Below are 21,458 nucleotides of genomic sequence, written 5' to 3'. Positions count from 1 at the left end.
GTTCCTCATGACTCACCCTGTATAAATAGATATATACTATAATTATATTTTAATATTTATTTACAAATTTATAATATTTTATGAAAATATTTATCAAAATATATTAGTGTTAACATTGTAAATGAATGTTGAATAAAAAAGTCCATTTTCCAGAGTTTTCCGATTTTTCCGGTAAATTCAATTTAGCTGGTTGTTATTCTTTCGTCGAGTTACCCAAATTAAAAAAAAATGTTCACAAAACATAAGACTACAATACGATTTCGATATATACTCCCATTTGTACCTCGTCCTCCCTACAGGGCGCCTCAAATTTAAAATAAGAAAAACATTTCTTTTCTTCCACCCGGTATAATAAAAAAAAAGTTTGAGTAAACCTTTGCATAACTGTGTAAATACTAAAGAAAAGTCTAAAATAATAAAAAAAATTACCGGAATCCGTTAATCTGTTCACGAAAAAATCTACTATAAAAATTCAGCAGAATTTTCTATATCCCTAACTTTTGACGAGCAGTTTATTAAGAAAATTAAATACCTACATGTATACGTATTTTATTTCAATTTAAGCATATAATACCTAAAAGCACCTAAATTATTTAATTTTGAAGTTTGAACTCTTGACAAAACCGCATCCATAGAAAAAGTACAGTGTACAACACATGAGAAAGTGACATATTTCTCCCTCGCTTGAACGTGCGTCGGCTCGTGCCAACAAAAAACTTGTGCGCTCGTGAGAAATATTTCTTTTTTCTCACTTGTACAATATACTATTTGGCAATATTTATAATTCGTATTTTATTTAATTTTACTTAATTTATTATGCAATTTTGTGCGATGTTAAATAAAAAAAAGTATAGAAACTACATAGTTATCTACTGTATAACGTGCCACTAGTATTTCTTGTGAAGTAATAATTTTTAGATATTATATTATATTGGGTTAATTTGAATATCGAAAAAAGTAGATGTTATGGAATTTTTTTATTACACGCTTATTAAAATGTAATTCCAGAATAAAGAAATATAGTAGGTAATTATTATAGGCATTGAATTTGTGATACCTACTCTTAAACACGTTCTGTAAAATGTGTTATTTTAAGAATACATAATATCAAAACAACGAGGAATTACTAAGATACCGGAACAAGAGGTTAGTAACGGCAACGGTAAGCTAAAACGTGGGTGTGTTAGTATTCTTTGCTAAAACTATCTGTCTGCTGCTTTTAGCGGACACTAAACAGACCCGAACACAGCACACCCGCCGGCCCCCCGCGGGTGACCCGAAGAATTCGAAGATCTTCCAAGCTTATCTAGAGTGGGGAAACCGTATTTACGTTGAGAATGTAGGGGAGGCACTGAAAATGAAGAAACCTTTTATGTTGGATTTCTTTCGACTGCCGCGTAATCATCATTCTCAAATATAGATGGCTATACTGTTTTGAGGGGAGAAAATTTGGCACGGTTTTGTTGTACAGCGTTGGGTATCTATCCGTGTCTATAATCAATGATTGTATATATTTAGATACATAAATACATATATATTGAGATAATTGTGGCAACTTATCAAGGGGCATTAACCTCAAAATTGACAATTCATTTCGACTGATACAAATAAACGTCAAAATATGACAATGTAGTAGCTAAATGTTTTGGCCTAAGGGAATGGGAAAACTGTTTAGTTTTGAAATGGGTTGTTAAATAAAAAATATTTTAAAAATTAAAGTAAAATGATTAACTCCTGAATCAATTTTTGCTCTGTCACCAAAACAGTACGTGTATTTTTGTGCTCCTCTAAATTCAAGTTTTTGTGTGGAAATACTTAATAATCAAAGTTAAGTTTGGTATCAAAGTAAAGTCCAAGTGATAACCTTTCATCTGATCAGAAAAACTTCGTAAAACAGTTTTATTTTAATGGTCTACATTGCATTAAACTGGTAATTAACGTAATTCTTTTTACCAATATAAAAACTAATTTCATTTTTATGGTGTGAACCAGGTCATTTCTGACTTGTTTTGTTCAAAAGGCAGTGGCGTATCACTTTTGAACTTGAATAAATTTTATTAAATAATCCAGTACCATGGGATCAACAGGAAAATGTGCTAAATGTAATTATGATTGTGTGTTTAAAGAAAGCAAAACGGAATTGTTTGGTTTTCCTTGTGACCTATGTAAAAGAATATATTGCAAGAAGTGTTCCAACCTCTCCTCTTCTGAAATTCGTGTTATAGTGATGGTATCTAGAGTTATGCCTTTTTATTGCCCCCCATGTCGAGAAAATGTAATTGGGATTCCAGATCTTATAAAACGTATCAATGTATTAGAAGAGGCTGTTCAAGATCATAACTCCAACACTCAGCGAAAATTCATTTCTATTGAACAACGTATCATAAGAATTGAGGATACAATTAATAATTTAACTACTGCCGCAAATGAGTCTTCGAGCATTAGTTCTAACAGTAAGCATGTCAAGATAGATGCTACTAACTCCATCTGCCCATTGGAAAGTAACGTTGATGCATTTCTGGAAGAAAGAAAAAAGAAATCAAGTAATCTGATTATTTACAATTTGGATGAATCTACCAAGCCTACAGTCCATGAGAAAGAAGCTGATGATCATAGCAGAGTTGTAGCTGCTCTAACTACCATTTGCAGTAGTGTGAATTTAAAACATGTTTTTCGTCTTGGCAAAAAAACTAATGTAGTCAATGCTAAGCCTAGGTTAATCAAAGTAGTATTAAACTCTGAAACAGAAGTGCTTAATATTTTGAAAAATAAAAATAAAGTTGATAAGACTGTGTTAGGTAATTTACAGATAAAATCTGACTTAACTAAACTTCAACGTGATTATCTTTTGAAAGTAAGAACTGAGTTAATTAGTAGGGTTGCGAATGGTGAGACAACTTAACCATTAGGTATATTAAGGGTGTACCCAAAATAATGGCAGCAAAAAACTAACAACTTCCAATACAGTAAACCAACAGCTTTCTTATTGTAATAATGTAAATAGTATTTATCAGAGTATACCTGTTAATACGGATATTATACAGTGAGCACGTAAAGGTTGGAATAAATTCATTTTCTCGAGAATGGACGATTTTGGAAAAAAATCCTGAAACAGGTCAATTTTTATTTTTAAATTTCAACTTTTTGGTATATATATCATACTAATGACGTCACCCATCTGGGCGTGATGACGTCATCGATGATTTTTTTAAATAGGAATAGGGGTTTTGTGATAGCTCATTTGAAAGGTAATTCAATTCTCTGTTCAGTAATATAAACATTTACATAATTATATACAGGGTGTCTAAAAAAATTTTTTTTAATTAAATTAATTGAGATAAAAAGAAGAATGCATGTGATGTATTTAGTCCAAAATACATTTTACTGCTCTCAGAAAACAGAAAAAGATGTATATTTGAAAAATAATCATTGCTTTTCGCTTAAATTAAATGTTCAATCTGTCAAGAGGAAGGTGGGTGGCGGCTTTAATATTGAATTTAAGCAAAAAACGATATTCATTTGTCAAATAAACATCATTTCCTGTTTTCTGATAGCAGTAAAATGTATTTTGAGTTAAATAAATTACACACATTCTTCTTTTTTTGTCAATAAATTTAATTTAAAAAAATTGTTTTGGACATCCTGTATAAATAATTAAGTTAATGTTTATATTACTGAATAGAGAATTGAATTACCTTTCAAATGAGCTATCACACGACCCCTATTCTTATTTAAAAAAATTATAGATGACGTCATCACGCCCAGATGGGTGACGTCACTAGTATGATACATATGTCAAAAAACGGCAATTTAAAAATAAAAATTGACCTGTTTCAGGATTCTGTTTCAAAGTCGTCAATTCTCGAGAAAATGAATTTATTCCAACCTTTACGTGCTCACTGTATATGTAAATGCTCAAAGTATAATTGGTAATTATGATCAAATATGTCAAAGTTTACTTTGCTGTAATCCTAAAGTGTTGCTACTTAGCGAAACTAGAACAACTTCTGATGTTGAAGAGAAGGAAATTTACATTGAAAAATACAAATGCATTCGATGTGATTCAACTAGTCGCCATACTGGCGTCGTCTTAATATATATTCAAAGTAGTTATGAGTATTCTGTTGTGAAAACTTTTGTTCTGAACAAAAATTATTGGTGCAAGGTTGTTAAAATTAACTTTTTATCATCTATTTGGTTGGTGGGTTGTCTCTATCATTCGCCTTCAAGTTCTGATGCTAAGTTCTTGGATGATTTTGAAAATATGTGTGATTGTATTATTGCTAGGAATTACAATTTTGTGTTGATCAGTGACTTTAATTTGAATTTTTTTGCTGATACTTTTTATGTTAAGAAGGTTAAAAACCTATTATCAAACTATGGTATAAGACAGGTAATAGACAAACCAACACGCATAACAAATACAAGTAAAACGTTAGTTGATTATGTACTTACAAATGAGGATCAAATCACATCCAACATTCATGATTCTCCTAAAATTAGTGATCACTCAGTAATATCAGTAAATCTTAATAATGCGAAATCCACATATAATATGATTATTAAACAGTATAGAAATTGAAATGAAAAAAATTATTTGAAAATAAAAACTAACTTAATTTCATATAACTGGAATTTGGATTCTACTGATGTGGATGTTATCTACCAACAAATACATGAAAATTGTAAAACTGAAATTGATAATAATGCACCTATTCAGACTTGTAAACATAATCCCAAATTACCATGGTTTGATAATGAGGTTTATAAAAAAAATTAAAATTCGTGATGATGCATATAAGAATTTCAAATCATGTGGTCATGAAACACAAAAACAAGTTATGTGGAATAATTTCAAAAAACATAGAAATGATGTAGTTAGTACTTTAAAGTCCAAAAAATCTGCATACTATTATAATCAAATAGATAATTATAGATCAAATCCTAAAAAATGTGGAAGACACTAAAAAAATTGGTCAATACAAATACAAAAGATACACCTAAATGTGTTCAATTTCGATGTAACATCACTGGTGAAATAGCCGTTAAAAGAGACAGTATGGACATATCTATGGGTTTTAATGAATATTTTGTTGAGAATATTTCTAGTATTGTGAGTCATACAGATTTTTTTAATGATTGGATACATGTAAATTGTAATCTTTATTTGCCGTTTGACAATTTTGTACAATTAACTTTGAAAGAGTTAGGTTCATTTATGAATGTGTTGGATAATAAATATTCTAACTATGAAATTTTAAATGGTAGAACGTTAAAGGAGATTTATGAGACAATTGGTCACATCATACTAAACTTAATTAATACATCACTGGATGCTGGTAATGTGCCAAATCAGCTTAAAACTAGTACAATTATTCCTATCCAAAAGATCAGTAATACAAATAAGGCTGAGGAATTTAGACCTATTAATACATTACCGACAATTGAGAAACTCCTGGAGCTAGTTGTTTATGAGCAATTAATGGAACATGTAAAAAGGAATTCAATTTTAATAGAAAATCAATCTGGGTTTAGAAAGAACCATTCTTGTGAAACTGCATTACAACTAACAATCTGCAAGCTAAAGAATGATATAAAAGATGGTAAATATACTATTGGAATTTTTTTGGATCTGAAAAGAGCTTTTGAAACCATTGATAGAAACATTTTATTAGCTAAAATTGAACAATATGGAGTTTCCGGTAAGGTTTTAAGTTGGTTTGAAGATTATCTAAGCAATCGCAGGCAAAAAGTATGTTTTAATAATACAGTATCGACTGAGAAAGACATTTTGGTAGGGGTACCTCAAGGTAGTGTCCTTGGACCACTCCTCTCATACTGTATATAAATGATATAGATTTGTTTTTGGATTGTGAATTTATCAATCTTTTTGCTGATGATACTTTGATAGCATGTAGTGATGTTAAGTTAGAGAATGCTGTAGAGAAGATGAACAGAACACTTGATCGAGTTAATAAATACCTCAACATGAATAAATTAAAACTAAATATTGATAAAACCAAAGCTGTTATTTTTACTACTAAATATAAGTATAGTTTAATAAATTTAAATCTGATTAATTTACACATTAACAATGAAGCGATCAAAGTTGTAAAAACGGCAAAATATTTAGGTTTTCAGCTTGATAACGTGCTGTCATTTGATGGACATTTTGAGTATATAAGTAAAAAAATTTCAAAAAAATTGTATTTTTTCACCAGAATAGCTCAAAATCTGTCGACTGAGACTAAAGTAACTGTATATAATACGTGGTCCGCATGCATGAGAGTAGAATCCCCAGAAAATTGCTGAATGCAAGAATGCAGGGAAGAAGACCTGTTGGAAGACCTAAAAAGAGATGGGAAGACGAAGTCGATGAGGATGCCAGGAACTTTCTGGGAACGCGTTCATGGAAAAGAACAGCGGTAAATCGAAATGATTGGAGAAGCTTATTGAAGGAGGCCAAGGCTCGATTTGGGCTGTAGTGCCATTGGATGGATGGATGGATATAATACAATAATACAGCCACACTTTGATTACTGTGCGTCGATTGTATATTTATTTATAGACTAAGAGCCGCTATAGGTGAAATTTCTTAATCATTTTAGGCACGATGGGACCCTATAACTTAAATAGTAGAACCTAAAAGAAAACGTTTGAACACTGTGCCGTCACTTTTCAGTGGCACATGCGTCAACAGTGGCGCATCAAACTTTCCACTTATGGACGGGATAAATAAATTAAAAGTTAACAGAACTTACTAACAGAATTAAATTTTTTTTATTTTTTTAAGTTCTATGTGATTAACACATAGGATTCATCGTGATTTTAACCCACCACCCCCTTCCCCCTGCCCCCACCATCAAAAACTTCATTTTTCGTTTTTATTTTTTTTTGGTGGGATGCAATCAATTTTAAAATTTCAAAAAATTCACACGCATAGTTAAGGCTTTTATAAAACATGCCTATTTTTTATAGACCCATAGGTAGAGTGTACATAACCTCAAAAATTAAAAGAAAATTTTTTTTTTAAAAAGCGTGTAACTTTTTTTGAGGAATAGCTGCCGGTCTAATTTTTTCTTAATCTTGTGTGTTTTATCAAACACTATATTTTAAATTTTTTTCAGATTTTTCCGTAAGTCTCCCCACCTTCAAAAATCCGAAAAACTGTTTTTTGGGGGGTTTTGGGGGATTTTCCCTATTTTATAGACTTCATAATATATCAAATCAATTTTGTTTTTATGGGTTATATGTAACTTGAAGTAACTGAGTTCTTTAGAATATTTAAAAATCAGAAAAACACGTTCAAACCCCCCAAAACCCCCTTAAAAAACAGTTTTTTGGATTTTTGAAGGTGACCAACGTTACAGAAAAATCTGAAAAAAATTAGAAATATAGTGTTTGATAAAATACACAAGACTAAGAAAAAATTAGATCTGCAGCTATCCCCAAAAAAAAAAGTTATATACTTTTTTCAAAAAAAAAATTTTAAATTTTTTTTGAGGTTATGTACACTCAACCTACAGGTCTATAAAAAATAGATGTGTTTTATAAAACCCTTAACTATGCGTGTAAATTTTTTTGAAATTTTAAAATTGATTGCATCCCACCAAAAAAAAAATAAAATCGAAAAATAAAGTTTTTGATGGTGGGGGCAGGGAGAAGGGGGTGGTGGGTTAAAATTACGATGAATCTTATGTCTTAATCACATAAAACTTAAAAAAATGAAAAAAATTAAATTCTGGTAATTAGGGAGGGTATTTTTTAATTTATGTATCCCGTCCATAAGTGGAAAGTTTGATGCGCCACTGTACACGCATGTGCCACTGAAAAGTGACGGCACAGTGTTCAAACGTTTTCTTTTAGGTTCTACTATTTAAGTTATAGGGTCCCGTCGTGCCTAAAATGATTAAGAATTTTCACCTATAGCGGCTCTTAGTCTATTAGTCTTAATAAAATTAGTCAGTTACAAAAACTTCAAAATAGAGGGATGCGCATCATATTAAGAACTAGTAGAATAACGCCAATATTGATTATGTTAAAATCACTTGAATGGTTGTCAGTTCGTCAACGTTTGCATTACCTAACCATGGTTTTTGTGTATAAAATATTGAACTCGTTGGCTCCATCTTACTTTCAAAAATATGTTTCTTTTCAGAGAGATGTACATGATTATAATACAAGGGGTACAAATAATCTACATATTGTTGAGTTTAAAAATAGCTTTATGATGAATTCTTTAATTTGCAAAGGGTTTAAAGAATATAATGAACTACCTCTCGATTTAAGAACTTGTAGAAACATTGATACATTCAAGTACAGTTTCAAAAAATATATTACAGAGAATAAGATGTGTTGAATGTATTTGTGTTGCCTTATATGTATACTTATTGTGCTTACATTAATCGCATTAATATTTTATTCAAATGTTTGTGGCTTTCGATATTGACATTTTAATTAGTTTGAGTTTTTTACTTTTTAAATTTTAAATTATCAAATGTTTGTGGCTTTAGGTATTGACATTTTAAATTAGTTTTAGTTTTTTACTTTTTAAATTATGTTATGGACTATATCAATACTTGTATTGTTTTGACTATATTATGTACTTTAGCATGTTTATATTAGGTTATCCTATTTCAAATAAAGTATTATTATTATATACTCATTAATCATAAACTTTGTTTTTGATTTACTGTATGGACAGCCTTGCTTTAAAACTCCTCATTATATTAGTTCTAACAGGTCTATTGCACCAAAAACTCGTACTCGAACAGAAGCTTCAACTAACACAGGTTAGCGCAGTTGCACAATTCTCTTAATGCATAGGGTAGGTGGGGGCAAAGGTACGCATTTTCTAAATTTTCATCTCCAGTGAATCTCCTAATGCTTGAATTGGCACAGGGTATAGATGAAAGTGAAATTGATACATTTTGTAATCATATTAGGCAAATGGAAATTCTTCAATATTATTTTTGTAGTGTTGATAACTTTTTGAAAAAAAAATGTAAATGCGTACCTTTGCCCCACCCAATGGGGCAAAAGTATGCATGTGCGTACTTTTGCGGATTTGAGACATTTTGCAATTGAGACAAAATTAGCTGATAGAATATCAAGCTCAATTTGATATTCACTTTGAAGATTGACTTGAAACATGCATTTGCCAAGTCTACCTCACTGGGGGCAAAGGTACGCACTGCGAACGTTTGCCACATTTCAATGTTCGCAGTGCGTACCTTTGCCCCATTTGTGTGAGTACTTTTGCCCCATCCGGCAACCAATAATATATCTAACCTCAATATGAAACTATGCACATATGAACTTCAAACTGTCATGTAGAAGAAGACTTCTAACAATAAACTTTCAACATGCCTAACCAATAATAATCTGAGTTTGAAAGATTAAGAATTAGAATCAATCAATTTTTAAGAAAAATTAGATCAAAAGGTACAAAAATAATTTTTATCTCATATTTGTTGTTGTGTTCGCCCTGATTGCGCCAAAGTTTCTCATCCAATGCTACTGAGTAGTACAAACATATGCCACAAGATGTTGTCGCCAACATATAAGAAGTTACTGAAAAATGTAAGTGCATACCTTTGCCCCGTGCGTACTTTTGCCCCCACCTACACTATTCCCTATGTCCAACTGAATGATTTACGTACTGTATAACAGAAATTTACGAATATTGTTAAAAAACAGATTATCTTTGAGGGCAACAGTAGGACAATTAACTTCTTTCCAATTATTTTTCACTTTTTTATGAATTAATATAAATTGTTATGGGACGCATGTAAAGTTAGGTACTCAAACAAAATTCCATGTAAATCCATTCAAATATAAAAAAGATATGAATTACTGAAGTTTCGTAAAACTTTCAAATGCGTTTTTCTCAAAACTACATTATTTTACATATCCTACTGTTGCTTTGAGGCAACGATATGTCATTTTCAGTGGCAGATTCTTAGACAATGACTCCACTTCATAGTTTAAGATAAAAGTAATCTCATCTTATTGTTTAACCCTTAAGTACTGAGGAGGATGTTTTAGGATGTAGAATCTGACATGTCATATGTCATACCGTTGCCTATTCTCCTATGTTTTCAATATGAATTTGTCTTACCTATATCACTGTTTGTTTTATACATCAACTATGTATGAAATGATTCTTCACACTGCTCCAAATAAAATAAGCTTTATTTTTTCAAGAAAATATGAATGCATGCATGTTATTAAAAAAATGGTGGAGGTTATTACAAAATCTTTTATAAACTAAATTACAAAAAAACTTGAGTATTGAATAACTAAAAAATAGTAAAATAATGTTAAAAGCAGTTGAAAGTAGAACAACTGAATGAAGTTACTGCCATACTAATAGCGAAAGAATACACTGGACTGCTTTTAACTATAGAAACGTAAACACTGCCATGTGATACGTGATACTGCAAGAAAACTTTACTTCAAAGTAGCTCAAAGACTAAACCATACTAAAACTGCAACAGTTGAGAGCAGGTATAATTACACACCACTTGAAGGTACACAAATGGTGTTCTAGGAATCTTTTATAAAACACGTTTTACAATAAAATATACACTGGGGTGCAAAATTAACTGGACACCTTAAAAATGGGTCATTTTTGATGTCTCGAATTTCCTAAACCTGTTGTCCGATTTAAATGATTTTTTAATATGTTATAGCCTTATTCGTTAACAATATCGCTGTAATAATATTGTTACTACACAGGTAAATTTTCATTGTATACCGGGTGTACCAATGACGCTGTGTTTTTTTCTCAAACATCGCATCACATCATTGTGGAATATTCTAGCATTTATAAAATACTGAAATTAAAACTCAACTATAGATTCATGTTTTCTTAACATTCTGTTTTTTGATTCATTCGCTTATGTTGGACCATAAAAAAGTTAGGTACAGTAGAACCTCTATTATCCATCAGGGCACCGGACCAAGGGTTTGATGGATAACCGAAAAGACGGTTAACAGAACATTAAAAAAAAATAAAAATTTCATAGTAGGTATAACTCTCAAATTTCATTTCTATGTTTTGTTTGACAATATAAGAGGGATTTGTGTTTGTACAATCGAATCAATTTAAAATATTCTGAAATCCTTGTTTGTTTTACTGTTGCTTCACATTTTGCGACGGCTGAATTTCTTAATCGGCATAAGATCATACAATCTACTTTATTGGCTTCTTCTTGTTGAGAATACTAGTCGATGAATTATTGCATGTGCGATGCCGCTTCTCTAGATTACTTACGCAAATCTTTGTCAGTTACAATAGGTTCATCAACATATCTACAGTCAAATTCCAAGTCTGTCAGCTTCCGAATCTGTTTGGTCTGCCTTTGTTGCAATTTCAACGATTTCTTTATCTGTCAGCAATGGATAGCCGTTTGTGTCCTCATCACAAATCAACTTAACTTTTTTTTCATTAAAATGTTTGCTTACGTAATCAATACAACGTTTGTATGTACCCTGACGGTTAACAGAGGTAACGGTTAATGGAGAGACGGATAATCGAGGTTCCACTGTACTTTAACAATTACCCATGTTTTTCATGAATATAGGGTGTTGGTAAACAAGTGTGGCAAACAGTTTGCTTTATAAACCTATGTCCGCAAATGATAGAGGGTGTTAAAATTTTTCTTACAAACTGACGATTTATTTATTGCTTTAAAACCGCTTGAGATATGCAAATGAAATTTGGTGGGTTTTAAGACGTAGTTATTGTACATTTTTTGACGTACAATTAAGAATTTAATATATTCACTATTGGCGCGCATACGGGTAATATGAGCGGTTATATTACCCGTATGCGCGCCAGTGGTGAATATTAAATGCTTAATTGTATGTCAAAAAATGTGCAATAACTAAGTCTTAAAACCGACCAAATTTCATTTGCATATCTCAACTGGTTTTAAAGCAATAAATACATCATTTTGTAATAAAAATTTCAACACCCCCTATCTCGGAAACGAAGCATTTTTTGACATACCGTTTATAAAGCAAACTCTCATTATTTTTTATGCAGAATTTCCCCTTAAAGTTGGCCATACTTATTTAAAACACCTTGTATTGATGAAAAACATGGCTAGTTGTTAAAGTACCTAACTTTTTTATGGTCCAATGTAAGCGAATGAATCAAAAAACAAAATGTTGAGAAAACATGAGGCTATAGTTGGAATTTAATTTCAGTATTTTATAAATGCTAGAATGTTCCACAGGGTGATGCGAACTTTTAGAAAAAAACAGTTTGATTGGTACACCCGGTATACAATGAAAATTTAACTGTTTAGCAACAATACTATTACAGCGATATTGTTAAAGAATAATATTTTAAAAAATCACTTAAATCGGACAACAGGTTTAGGAAATTCCAGATATCAAAAATGACCCATTTTTAAGGTGTCCGGTTAATTTTGCACCCCAGTGTATTTTCACCAAGGTATGGCATACCGCATGTCAGTGTTTAAGGGTTAATGGCACATTTTTGAAAGTAGGTTATCTTCTTCAATCATTTTCCATTTACTTCGGAATGTAAGTCTCTCCCAATTGCTTTCATCTTTTTCAATCTTCTGCCAATCCACTGTTTTGCATGCCACTGCTATGGTCTCATCTACCCATCTCTTTTGAGGTCTTCCCATGCTTCTTGTCTTGCTCTTTGGTCTCTATTTTAGGATTCTCCCTGTTCACCTGTTATCTACATATAACTGGCTATATGACTGGGCTAGGGCTATTTCATTTTTGTAAGTTCTTCCATGATATCCCTGATCCTCGTTCTATGCCTTATCTCAGTGATATTCCAAGCATGTTTTGTTCCATTGCCCTTTGCATTGTTTCTAGTTTTTTACCAGATACCAATAATGGCTACTGTCTCCAACCTGTAGGTACAAACTGGTTTTTTCTTTAAGTTTCTAGGAACGGAAGTGTTTTTCACGATTTATGCTAGTTTACGGAAAGGGTCTCATGCCTGGTTCCTTTAATTTCAGCATCTTAATTTGGTTTTTCCAGTTTAACACCTAAATGTACACGCTCGACTCCGACACGAACGTGGCTTACTGTCAATTTTGTACATGCTCGACTGGGACACAAGCAACCATTAAATTTTAATTCTTAAATTTTTTAAGCATTGCGAAGCTGGTATTTGTATAGAAACATATAAATACCTAAATATTGGTACTGAAATACCTTTTTCATTGCTCAGTGAGTGTTAAGTCACTGTAAAATGGCGTTTATTATTATCTAAAACATTGTAGTCGGAACCATTAAGAATTGATAAGAATTGAATTTTATTCAATTGTCAGAATTTTGTTTTTATACAAAGAGTTAGTGCATTTGAAGTGAATCGTGTTTTTTCTTTATTCTTAGAACTTTACTCTTAGAATTTTATTTTTTATACAAAGTAGAGTCCTTTTCGTGAGCATTTTTCAGTGCGTCACAGTTTTTCGATTTCTTTCTAACGCATTAAATTGTATGTGATAGAAAAAAAGGCACGTCTGTGATTACAGACATTTATTCTAGTTATTCTAGTTGTCGATAGATGGCGCTATAATCGAAAAAAATTTTACGAATTATATAATATATCTACGAATATAATCTGTACAATTTATAAGACTATACAAATTACAAATCAAAGAAAATACCATTTTATAAATGCAATAAACACAATTGGTTTGTTTTTATGCCAAATTGCAAATAAAATGTGACAACTGTCAGATTTAACTAAAATGTCATGTTAGAATAAATGTCATAAATGTGTATTATCACGGACTTACCTTTTTTCTATCATTTGTGACGCACTGAAAAATGCTCATGAAAAGGACTCTACTCCACACAAACCTTATGGAAATTAGGTCCCAGTGGATTTAGTTCATACTTTGGGAAAATACTCTTTGAAGCAACCTTATGAAAAGTTCCTCTGGGCAGATCTCGATCTGATGGAGGATTTTTAAGTTATAGAGGCACAAACTCGGAAAATTATAAGATTTACCGGGATATTCCAATTCCCGGAGTTAAGTACTGGTTATCTGGCAACATGTAGGACATCTAGGACTTTTTCCTGACTATCCAATGGCGACCTTTACTTTGACCTTGACCTTCAAGGTCATGCCAAAGTCACGCGTTCTTTTTCGAGTGGGAACCCATGTTTCTAACTGCAACAATGAATAGAATGGATATACTCGCATCTAAGAATATGACCTGGAAAATCATGGTCAAGGTTATTGGGTTAATGGGTTATAGATTCCAAAGTAATGTAATAGAAGTTTGGGATTTTTCCAGGGCTTAACAAGACCGGCCTTAATCATCACATCCTTTAACGTATCAAGGTCATGAATTTTTATTCAAAAAGAGGAATATTTTTGACTCTGAAAACCGTATAAAGGACGTACAAAGGACTGGATACAGGGGTTAGGATCAAAGTAACATCAAAACAGCAAATTATGAAAAAATAATGTTTACATATGTAGGCTTTTATCTTCTGTTATCTAGGGGTGATTAATTAATTGGCCACAGGTCGATTTGAGGATACAGCAAACACTTTATTGTAGAACTTGAACTCGTAAATTACAATGATAATATAACTAAACGGTAATTAACACTTGAAATCTAAAACGGGTTTTATAGCAAGAATATGCAATCTTATTTCATCGTACGTTGTTATAAAGATAAAAAAGGCCGTCTGCTCCTGTCATCCAGCGTCTTACTGTCATTTCGACTCTACTCTGACTGACTGACTACTGTCACTTGGCAATGATATGGTCAACCTAGACCTATCGCGTTTTTTGATTATTCGGAAAATGCCACTTAACTGGCTTTCAGCTCGCGTTTATGATAAATAAAATAACTTAGGAGTTCGTAACGGAAAATATAAAGTATTTGCTAACGAATGCAATCCTACACTCGGCCATCCTATTCAGAATCCGACTCGGATTCGTCACTTTCATTGTCGACCCACGATTTAAGATACTCAGCACACGTTGATGTTCGCACTGGTCCCTCATGCTCACCAATCTTTACAACATCATAACGATCGTTATCTTTGACCTTGACAATCTCATAAGGACCTAAGAACTTTATCTTGAGTTTAAGTCCTGGGCCGAACTGGGTTCTTTTTATTGCAACTAAATCTTTCTCCTTATAGATTCTTGCTCGTTTTCTTCTTGAATTATACCCCTTTTTGTTTTCAGCTTGTACCTTACATATTTGTTCTTTACATCTTTCTCGAAGTTCTTTTCTATCTTCATCATATTTTTATCACCTCTTCCTCTATGAGTTCTCTGATGTCTTCTTTATTTTTCATTTTTACGCCATCCAATACTTCGAAAGGTGTAGTACCTATACTTCGTTGATAAGTAGAGTTCAATGAACTTTGTACCCTGTCAACATTCTTATACCATTTCGTAGGTTTTCCTAAACTCAATTTCGTAAGAACAGGGATAATAATTGTTCTATTCACTCGTTCAACCTGACCGTTTCCTCGTGGTACTCCAGTTGTGACTAGAACATGTTGAATGTTTTCTTCTTGGCAATATCTTTCAAATTCCTCTGATCGAAATGCTGTACCTCGGTCGGTTATCATTCGAGAAGGGTTTCCAAATATTCTTCGTTGCTTTTCAATAGTAATACCACTAGTGATTCAATTTTCGCGATAAGTCTGTCGATTTACTTCTAAACGAAACTGAGTTGCTTGAAAACACCACGAGTCCGTAGGACGAGTGGTGTTTTCTTTAAGCAACTCAGTTGAGTTTAGAAATAAAAGACAGACTTATAAGATAAATTAAATCACGAGTGGTATTTTATTAGACTATTTCACGAACAAAGTGATAGGTCAAAAATTCAGTAGAATGAGAGGAAGGAATTTAATAATAATACATTTGATCTAGGTAACCCAAATCTACCCATTTTTTGAATAATTCACAATTAGTCATAATCATGAAATATTTATTATAACTATAAATAATTTGTTATAATTATTTTTTACCTATAACAGTAAATAATTTGTACACGAAAAAAATACATTATTCTCGACTATAATTATTATAAACGGTGCAATTGTAAAAATTTTGAACAGTATGACCGTTATTAGGTGGATACAATGTATTGTTGCTATTATTACTTGATGTACTTGGAGTATTCCTAAAAGTATTCACTATGTTCTGATGATGTTCGGCACTAAGATGTAAATACGGTTTCATCGAGTTCGAACTTCCATGTCCAGTAATTTTCATAGCTTGTTGTTCACTAACGCCAGATTGTAGTAACTGACTAACTGCAGTGGCACGATTAGAGTGATTCGTTATTTTCACTTTTTTAGTGTCTAATCCTATCTTTTCTGCAGACATTTTTGTCCATTTGGATATTGTATTAATACCAATAGGACAATTCTTGTACCAATTACTATTATTATATTTATTCCACTTGCCATTCACAGTCAGAAAAAGTCTTATCATTGGTAATAGTTTCCCTTTTCGATATAAGTGTCCGGTATAATCTCACAGGACACATTTCAGGATTCTTCAAATTTTGAGTAAGCCATTTATTATCTGCACAGTTTTTATCACCACCTTGGCGGGTTTTGGAGAATATCGGGTTATATGCAATTCTGTTTGTTAAACAGCCTTTGTTGTTAGTCTCTTCCTTGAAAAAATGTAACATGGAAAAACTTGCTTCGTTACCTCTCCAAGCTAATTCTACGGCAGCTATATGAAAAAACTTCTTTTGGAGTCCCTCTGGCGTGTCTTCGTCCCATTGTAAGCACATATTTTTATATTCATCCGAAGTCATAGCGACAGAACTCATTTTCCTTTTATCGGGTACAGTTTGGAACAATTTTCTCTTACTATCACGAGCCGCTCTCGCTTCCTTGAAGGTTATATCTTTGAAGGGATCAATATGTCTCTGATACTCACAGAAATATTTTTCTTGTATCAATTTTGCAGTAGTGTTCCATATGGTTTTAATAACACTCTCCTTGTAATCACTACCATCAATTTCTCGCATGTTGAAGGCCCAGTCTTTTAGAATGAATGCTAGTCTTTCGTTGTTATTTTCTGCATCTAATTTGTAGTTGCGATCCACACAGAACATCATAAATTGTCTCCATATATAAGATTTAGATTTTCTTGTGTTACTCGGTATGTTTTCTTCAATGTTTTGGTTTATAACTTCGTTTGAAGTACCACCGAAACGACTTATTTTGACGTATACAGTACAATAATTTTTTTGGCAAACGTCAAACTTTGCTTTGCGATCGGTATCCATGGTTACGTCGTTGAAAACACGAAGCTGATAGACAAATCAGAATTGAAAGACAGTTGGTGTTTTCGCGATAACACAAGCTGTCTTTGGTTTTTGATTGGTCAGATTATGTGAAAATTTTAAGATGAGTGAAATAGTCAAAACAACTTATAACTTTTTTCGTCGTTGTCGACTTCGTCGGGTAAAGCCAAACAAATTTGGTAAAATCGTCTATAATTACAAGTATATGCTGATAATTCTTACTTGTAGACTGCAATGGACCCAAATGATCCGCATGGTATGTATGCAGTGGACCGTCTAGTTAAGTGTTCCTTCTTTTTTTCCCTCCTTTTTGCTTCCTAATATACATGCTATACAGTTAAAATAACATTTTTAACTTTCTCTTTTATCTTTGGTATATAAAAGTCTTTAACTATTACTTCCTCAGTTTTTCTCTCATAAAAATATCCTATCTCGTGACTTCTTCTTATTATCTCAGTCTGCATATTTCTCGGTACAACTAACAGTTTTAATCCATTGACATACTTGTATAATATTTCGTGATCTAATTAAAAATCTTCATATGCTTCTGTCAGAAGTATTTGTTTTATCGCCTTGATGTGCTCGTCTTTATCCTGAGCCACTTTAATTCTTTGTATTACACCATCTTCTTCTGTAACCGTTAAAACTTTTGGATATCGGCTAAGAGTATCCACGTGAGACATCTGAGTACCTTTTCTATGCTCAATTTCATACTGGTACTCCTCTAGCATCAGTGCCTATCGTGCAACTCTTGTCGTAAGGTCTTTCTTATCCATAGTTCGCTTAAAGGCATCACAGTCTGTAACAATTTTGAATTTGTTCCCAAGTAAATATATTCTAAACTTCTTCACCGCTCTTATAATAGCGAGTACCTCTAGCTCGTAACTGGTGTACTTCTCTTCCGCAGGTGTGGTTTTTCTACTCATATAATATATTGGGTGGAGCTTGGAATCGTCGATGGACCGCTGTAGTAAACATGCTCCATATCCATGCTGGCTTGCATCAGTGTGAAGTTCCGTATAAGCACCTTGTCGATAAATGTGTAACACCAGCTCACTTATTAGTTTTTCCTTTAGTGTTTCAAAAGCCTTCTTTTGCTTGTCGTCAAACTTAAATTCTTCATCCTTTCTTAATAAGTCACTTAACGGTTTTGCAATGTTTGCATATCCGGCTATAAATTTTCGAAAATAACCTGTAAGACCTAAGTAAGATTGAACTTGCTTCTGAGTTTTAGGTTCAGGAAATTTCTTTATTGCTATTACCTTCGCATCACCTGGTTGAATTTTTCCGTCTTCCACAATAAATTCTAAAAATTCTACTCTTTGCAGCAATTGGCATTTCTTCTTTTTAATTTCCAGTCCATATTCTTGTGCTAACTTCAATACCAATTTTAATCCACATATCCCTTCTTCTATATCAGCGCTCAGAATGATAATATCGTCCATATAATAAATTACGTATTTTTTAGCCGTCAATTCTCTAAAAATGTGAGCAATAAATCTCTGAAATACTGCTGGGCTATTACACAGTCCAAATGGACACTTAAGAAATTCAAACTGTCCGCTGGGCGTGACGAACGATGTGTACTTAGTACTACTAGATTCTACGGGAACATGAAAAAATCCGTTCTTTAAATCAATTGTGCTAAAAATTATTGCACCTTGTAAACAGTCAAGCACGTCTTCAACGAGGGGAAGCGGGAATCTGTCTCTTATTATGTTTTTGTTTACTTTTCTATAATCGCAGCAAATTCTTGTCCGACCGTCCTTCTTCTTTACCAATACTATTACGCTGGCAAAATCCGAACAACTAGGTTTAATTATGCCTTCGTCTAACCATTCATTTATCTGCCTATCTACCTCTTCTTTTTCAGGAACAGATAATCGTCTGGGTCTTTCATAAATTGGTTCCTCACTTTTTAAGACAAGTTTCATTTCAATTTCTGTCGTCTTCGTTTTCTTTGGTTCATAACTTTCCATTAACTGCCTAACAGTTTCTCTATGTTTTTCGTCTTCAATATGTTCTACTTTTACTTCACCTTCTTTATCTTTTTCGTCAAGCATAATGTGCATAATAAAGTTTTCGTCCGTTCTCTTGCACATTACTATCATATCATCTCTTATACTAACAGATGCTTGTTGTAAAATATTATTTCCAATGATTGCTTGAAAAGATGTCGCAGCTTCTGGGATAATATGAAATTTTAGATCAAACTTCTTATCGTTCACGTCAGCTTGTGTCGAGAATGATCCTAATGTATTAACTTTCGCATTTTCTCCTAAGCCTTTCAACATTATGGTATCGGGTGTTAAACAAATATTAAAGAATTTGTCATACGCATCTTCTCTTATCGTACATATCTCACTTCCGGTGTCAAATAAAGCTGTTGGTGTGATCTGATTAATTGTAAGTTTAAGCGCTGTTTTTGGCTGAACCTCAATTACATTCAAAGCTGTGTTTTCTGCATTAGCCTTCGTCGAATTTTTATTGGGACATTTACTTGAAACATGGCCATATTTGTTGCAACTAAAACACTTCGTTCCCTTGGACTTATCTGGGCAGTCCTTAGATCTATGACCTCTATTTCCACAATTAAAACAAGTAATATTGTTCTCTCTTTTCCCGTCGTTCTTCTCTCTTTTCTCCTTTTTAACGATGTCCTCGTTTTTCTTAGATCCTTCTTTATTTGCTCTAAAGCCTTGAGCTTGTCCAGTAGTTTCCCTACCGTGTATCCTCTCATACAGTTTAATTTTCTCCTTAAAGTCTGCAAAATCTTTTGCTCCATATAACACTAGTTTATTGGATGATTCGTCTTGTATTCCATCAATTATGTATTCTATAACAACTTCTTGTTCTAAGTAAGCTCTATTAGCTATTTCTCTCATTTTAATCATGTATTCTTGTACAGTCTCATTAGATTTTTTTCGTCTCGTCATCAACATCTTATGTATCTGTGCACTATCTACATGTACTCCGAATTCTGCAAATCAGGCCAACTTCTGATGCCTTTTTCGGACTGCACAAACAGTTTGGCAAGTCCTTTTAAACATTTTTTTGCATAGATTAATTTTTGTAAGTCGTTCCATCCTGTTATCTCAGCTACTTCTTCAAACTCGATAATCCACGTGTGAATGGATATTCATCTTTTCCATTAAATGATCTTATGCTGTCTTCCACATCTCTAAAACTTAATGCAAATGATTCCTGTCGTCTTGTACCAGTCGCTCCATTATTCGCGGATCTCAAGCGTTATTGCTTGCGCTATAGCTTCTTTCTTCAATTTCTTCATGTACGTGAATATCTTTGTCATATCGTCTTTCTTCGTATCTTCGTCTTTCTTCGTCATTACTTCGTTCATATCTGCGTCTTTCATCACACATTTGTCGTCATTCGTCATAATTTCGCCCTTCGCGTCTTCGTCTAAGCTCGTCGTTTCTTCTTTCACGTCTTTGTCTTTCTTCTTCAAGTCTTTCATCGTCTTTTGCGCGTCTTTCATCGTCTTTTCGTCTTTCTTCCAATCGTCGTTTCTCTTTTTCTCGTCTTTCATCATTTTCCCGTCTTTCGTCTTCCAATCATCGTTTTTCTTCTTGCAGTCGTCTTTTTTTCGTCTTCTAGTTGTCTTTTTTCTTCCTTTCGTCGTCTTCGTCTATATCTGATACGTCATCCTCCTCTTCGTCATCTTCAGTTTCGTCGTTAATGAAGGTATTCAAAAAGGAACAAAACAAATGCGAACAACCACGTCATGCTTCTCATTTTTATAATTCAAATCAAGAATTTGGCATATCGCAATTAAATCAGGAAGATCAAATTTTTCACTTACATCGTTACATTTACTCAAAAATTGTTCGGAAGTGTCGTCGAGCCGAAAACCAGCAAAAGCACGCAAAGCTTTTCTAGTTTTTCGAGCTTCACCTTCAGTGGTAAAACAAATATAATGCAAAATTTTAACAACTCTCAATTTAGCATGAGTAATATAGTCAATATTACGAATAGAACCTAAAGTCGCCATAATAAAATATTTTCAAAAAATATTCAACATCAAAAGAAATATTTATAACTACGTAAAAAACTATAAGCATGCAAAAATTAAACCTTTTCAAAAAATGAAATAACCTTAGTATACCCTATTCCACGAACATACGCCTGTTTTGGATTAC

At 32.7% G+C, this 21,458-nt stretch overlaps 1 protein-coding gene across 1 annotated transcript in view; it reads left to right on the top strand.

Moving 5' to 3' along the window:
- The window catches only part of LOC126888155 (protein DGCR6L), a 342,236-nt gene that overhangs the window by 22,917 nt on the left and 297,861 nt on the right, over window positions 1-21,458 (top strand). The window lies entirely within an intron of this gene.

The sequence above is a fragment of the Diabrotica virgifera genome, chromosome 7, assembly GCF_917563875.1.
Source record: "Diabrotica virgifera virgifera chromosome 7, PGI_DIABVI_V3a".
NCBI lineage: Eukaryota > Metazoa > Arthropoda > Insecta > Coleoptera > Chrysomelidae > Diabrotica > Diabrotica virgifera.
The sequence above is the reverse complement of the archived record's forward strand: the minus strand, read 5'-3'. Positions and strand labels throughout refer to the sequence as shown.